The following is a 6,000-nucleotide window of genomic DNA, read 5'->3' on the forward strand; positions in this document are numbered from 1 at the left end:
GTTTCCCAGTAACTATGAGAGTAATTCGGCTTGGTAAATTACAGTCAGCAGCAAATATAGTATTTTGCAACTGTGATCTTACTCCAGGCTGTTAGTATGTGTAGTGTATTATAGATTTCACGTGAGCATGAAATTTTCTATCAATACCTTAGCGCTTTTAAAAAGTAGTTTATTTGAGTGTAGTTATGACATTTCATTGGTTTTACGACTGCTGCTCTTAACAGTATGGCTAATCTACGTAATGCGTACCGACAAGGGTCTCTCCATTTTCTCTCAGCTGGACTTATTAGCTTGACTCCTCATCATACATTTCAGCACAGCTATAAATAGCTGACTTGTAATTTGTTTATCTATTGCTGTCCATGTCTCTGTCTTTGTTTATGTCTATGCATCTGAGGCAAAAAAAAATTCTACCTGACACAGGCGGGAGGATTTTTAAGAATACCTTTAACTCTCCCTGTCAGGTATTTTTTAATACCTGGTGATGTTGCAGCGTAGGTCCTGACATACAACCTGTGTGCTGACCCCAGACTGACATCTATCATTAATATGACTTTTTGTTTCTGACGTTGTGTTTGTGCCATTTGACGTCCCAGTGTAAGATTCCTTTCATGGGTTCCTTACATTTCACTTACCTGACCCCTTGATTCTAAACCTTATACGTGCTGCTTGATCCATCCGTGTGTGTGTGTATACACAAATGATGTGTGTCTTTCCTGGACAGGGTTAAGTGGATGGTTCCTTGGGAACAGTCGATACATGTGTAGATGAACCCTTCTTACTTCTTGGCTTTACATCTTAGAAAGGCACTTTGTGTGTATTTGGGCACCATAGGACCCGAAGAAGGTTGATCATGTATAAGTTATGTTAACTAATTAAGACTGGGCCCTAACCTATGGCTGACCCCAAGGAAATAACAATGCACCATCTAAAAGCCTTTGTACCTGCTTACCTGTGGCCTCTTGGCCACACTAGAGTGTTGGATATCCTGTGTGCCTGTGTGTGTCCATGCATGTGTGTGTTTTGGCTGGCTGGTAGCGGAGGGCTACTCTGACCTGGTAACTGGAGCACGATGAGAGAAGAAACGAGAGAGCAAAGAGAAAAGGACAGCGAGAGAGCAAAGAAGAAAAGAGCCATCTACCCCTCTCTTACTTTCTTTCACCGAAGAGGGGAAAGAAAGTAAGGGGGTGTAGACGGCTAGTCCATGTAATTAGGCCTAAATGAGTTTTCCACTGACTCAGTGGGTCGTGGCAGCGCTGGGACAAAGATAGGCTGGAGGTCAGGGAGTCATCGAGTTTGGGGATGGGGTATGGTGTGGTCACATGAAGATATGAGTGCAGTGCAAATGAAAGTCCATTCCTATGTCCACCCACAGAATTTCACATATTATCAACAGTTACAATTATTCTCATGAATATGTACACTAGGGATGAGTGACAATTATATATCTGTAATCTGTTCACATTTAAAAGTCCCAAAACAGAAGCAAAAGCCATGCTTTCTGCTGCCTATTTGCTCCATAAATGTGTAATACATTGTCAGCTAGAAGTGCAACTGTGCTGAGGCAGGACACTTGCAAAGAGGTTGCAAGGATACATTCTATCCTGGAGGAATAACACGATATTGACAGTAATTAATCATATTAAATGACTTGTTTCACTTAAACAAAGAAAAAAAAAGTCTCTCCAGTTTATTTTTCTTTCAAAATCTAATTCATTCCTGTAGCATTGAACATGCTGCTTAACCTGATATTGTATTGACCGTCTTGCTTACTTAACAATCAGCTATCCTTCAATTTCTGTTTAACTGCTTTACTATCAGAAATAGATGAATCATAGACAGCGAAGCACCTAGAACGCACTTGTCTTCAAAATGGATGAAACCCTTGAAATAGTCTTTTTATATGAAAGGAATCAACTCAAGAACTCTATTCAAATGTGTTTGTCATTCTTATTGGCCACCTGTGAGTTCTGCTTTAACCCCAAAATGATCCCTCCAATTATGAGCTGTTATGAACTCTAAGAGTGTTTGTGACGTCGTTATACTGCAACTGAGTTCAAAAGGTTACTCTGCAACAGAAATTGTCATTAAGGGGGAATTTTTACAGGTGATTGTATGGTGGGTTATTTGTAATTAAGATCCGCTTATTATGTGGATGGGAAATATTACGCTTAGCTGGGAACACTGAATATCTCTTGTAAAATCTAAATATACTTTCAAGGTTGTTCTTCTACGCTTTCTTCGAAATACAAGTGTAACTGATGTTAGATGGTTCTTCAGGTTGAAATGTCCAGTGAGAATGACAACACAGGACGAATACTTCTTCTTGTACAACTGCTTAATGGCACAAATTGGAAAAATGAAATTTAGAGCTGTGCACAGATATTCAACTATGCATATAAATGTTTTTGGGGAAGATATTTGGCTTCAGATTTTGAAATTATAATTAATTTTTAGGTGATTTTTTTAGGGGCTGAAACACTCACCATCTCAACCATTCCTTTCATGCACAGCAGTGATCATGACGCTTCACTTCACCTCATTGTTGCCATCTTAAAGAATTTGCAAGTTTTCATATCTTTACAGCCACTTTTCCTTAAAAAAACTGCCTAATGATAAATTTAGTGCCCTGTGAGTACGAGGTCTTGCTCTCCCACCACAGGCAAACCTGTCTCAGTATCCACTGTATTTGGTGAGTGGCAGAAAGGAGCATACAGCAGCACCTGTAAATGAGTTGTTTGTGGGGCTGTTTTTACAATGATGGAGGCTATGCACTGTTTGAGCGCAGGGGGAGAAGACATTCTGTCCCTTCTAATCTTTTCACGTTGGTTGAATAAACAAAATTAAAGCACTAGTTGTTCTTTGTTAAGGTTAATGATAGTAAAACAAACTAAAGCAAAGCTTATTTTTTACTGCCACTTTTGCAGTTCTGAATCTGCCCTGTAAGCTGCTTTTGTCTCCTTCACTGATCTTCAACCTTTTTCTCTTATTTGTCTTTCCTCCCAATGTCAATACATTGTGTGCAATAAGTTCAGCTAATATTATTCCGTATTTGTTGCAAAGCAGATCATACTTATGCATGTTTGTGTGTTAATTCTGTGTATTAAGTGTGCAGCTGTGTACACTGTGTATTTTCACATCATCTCACATTACTTTTTGAAGCAACGAGCTACTGAAGGCCGTGCACACAAACAAACACGCACGTGTCTGTGCTCGCACTTTTCCTATCTTATCACACACATCTCCACCTCCCTAATATTCTCCGCCTCCCCCTACATGTGCTACATGGCGGGGTGTGTGTGGGGTTATGAAAACAGTTAGGCTTAATAATTGATGTTCTGCATTTCAATCAATTTCACCACAGTGTTAGGCTAATTAAGGTTAGCGCTATGCTCCCAGGGGCTGTGTATGTATGAGGGTGTGAGTGAATAAAAAAAAAAGTGTGTGTGAGATGGATGGTATATGTGTGTTTTCCTGCTCCTGGGGGCTCCATGCTCCATTTTATATCTCAAAATACATGGGAATTCTCTATTTCAGGAACAAGAGATGAGAGACGGTCCTTTTCTCTCTCTCTTGCATGCGCGCTCTCGCTTGCTTGCTGTTTCTCTTCCTCTCTTTCCCTCATTTTGTGTCTCTCTCTCTCTTGCTCACTTCTTCCCCTCTCTCTCCCCAGGCAGGATCCTAAATGCAATTAACACAGCCGCTTTACTGCCTGCTAATTATTAACACACACACACTGGAAATGATTATTTTATGCTGGACTAATTTAAAGTTCATTGACAATTGTTTTAATTAATTAAATAAGAAAAGCACACACTTTAAGAAACACAGGCTGCCAGGCAGGCACTGCAGACGTTTGCATATGAATGTAATAATTATCCTCAGTGTGTTTTTGGTGGCTCACCTAAAGCATTTTTTTTCTTTTTGTGTGTGTGTATGTGTCATGTATAGTTCACCCACAACCTTAAGGTGTGTAAGTGTTAATCTGCGTGTGTGTGTGTGTTAATGTGTCTCTAAACCCTTTCTGTCAGTATTTAACATTAACTGGAATAACTAAAGAGTGCAATTAAGAAGCAAAGACAGCTTTATGTGCAGCGATTTTTTTTCCTCTGTTATTAAATAGTCAGGGGTAGGCCACACTTCCCATAGGAGGCTGGACTGCTATTGCTGCAGATCAGCTGTGTTTGTGTATCAGCACTAAATGCCACACGGTCGGCTTTTGAGGTGCAGGGTCAACCTACACAAATAACGATTGCCTCTATACTTGACTGCACAGTGGTTTTGATATTTAGCAAATCGCTAAAGTGTCAACTTTCAGGTACATTTATGTTCTGAGATAATTGACTACCTGTGTCACAGGGGGAGGTTTTGTCTATACAATATGTCACGTTCTGCTCTTTTATTTACAATGCTTGACAAAACAGTATTTGTGATAATGAAACATCAGCTTAGACTATAGGTTGCAGATCCTCGTGTCTAACTCACAGCTTACATTGCCTCTAGTAAGTTAAATAGGTGCATTTGAACTTGAATTAGAAATGCAGTACAGTGCAAAAGTCTTCAGCCATCCCTCATTCCTTTATATTTTGCTAGCAAAATTAGAAATAGATGGTTTATTGAAACATGTAAAAAGATAAATGTAAATAGAGACAAAAACAGAGTCTGAACAATTCTAACAAACTTGAAAGTCGATATTTCGTCTGACCGCCTTAATTCTTCAACACAGTCTGAAGTCTGAGGCAAGCTTTCTTGTAATTTCTTTAAGGAGTCTTCAGGAATAGTTCTCCAGGCTAATTTAATGACATTTCAAAGCTCTTCTTCAGATCTTGACTGCTTTTTCTTTCAAGTTGATCCCACGATGGTCTCGGCTCTGGGTTTGTGAGGGACATCACCTCAACAATGCTGAGAGGTAGTGTGAAACTTAAAAATAAAAATACAATAAATTGTGAATGTTACCAGATTTTCATTTAGCATGTACAAGCCAAATGTATTGTATTTCCAACTACTTGCTAAGTACATACAGTAAGTATAAAATGAAGCTTAAGTTTTTGAAATTTATTTTTTATGGTCTAATGAGATACTCTTTGTATACTCCTTTATTCTCTTTTGTTTCACTTTTATTTTAGCCGCTCTTCTCTCTGGAGGCAGTTTTTAATCTTTAATTGTAAGTTTAGATGCATGTTCGATTTGTAACTTTCCAGGATAACTATGGCCTTACACAGGCTAACAGTCTGAGTATAAAAGAAAGCCACCTATTGTATTCATTGGAGTAGTTTTGAAAAGTGCATGTCCAACAGAACCAGTCAAAATGTGGGACTGGGGGACAAGAAATTTCACATTTGAATTCATCATGCCCTCATCAAAAGCCTGTTCCCACCGATTTTCAGACCACTTATTGTGTAATCCTGCATACCTCAGACTTTTCTCTCTGTTTTTCTTCTTTAAGAATAGCGTCTTGACAGCCACTCTTCCACTGAGACCATTTCTGATGAGGCTTTGTTAATTGGATCAACTAAAGGGGCAGATGAATCTCTTAGATCTCGTTCAGGTCTTTGCTGGATTTTTTTCCTGTTTCTTAAGGACGTGACTTTTGGATACTGTTCGTCTGCTGTTGAAGTCCATTTGTCCAGTATAAAGAAATATGAATAAATGAGGGGGTTACTTAAGACTTCTGGACAGTACTTAGAGTCCAGAGTACTTTAGAGTGTTTTAATTATATGCAGTAAACCATAGTTTGAGTCCTCCTTAGATAAAAATATTTCCTCTCCTCTCTAAAATGATTTTTTTTTTTGGGGGGGGGGGGGTTATAAGCTAAATTTACAATTGATTGGACCATTTGTGGACTGCCCTTCAGCCATCATTCTGGACTTTAGTATTTGTAACTACAATGCCACTGAAGTGGGCTTGGACTAAGTCTTAAGACTGAGACGTCCACCATGGTAAGAAGACAGAGATTGGATATGTACTTTGAAGAATTAATCTAGTACTGCTCTTGTGTTT

The sequence above is a fragment of the Pelmatolapia mariae genome, linkage group LG7 (genome assembly GCF_036321145.2).
Source record: "Pelmatolapia mariae isolate MD_Pm_ZW linkage group LG7, Pm_UMD_F_2, whole genome shotgun sequence".
In the NCBI taxonomy this organism is placed as follows: Eukaryota; Metazoa; Chordata; class Actinopteri; order Cichliformes; family Cichlidae; genus Pelmatolapia; species Pelmatolapia mariae.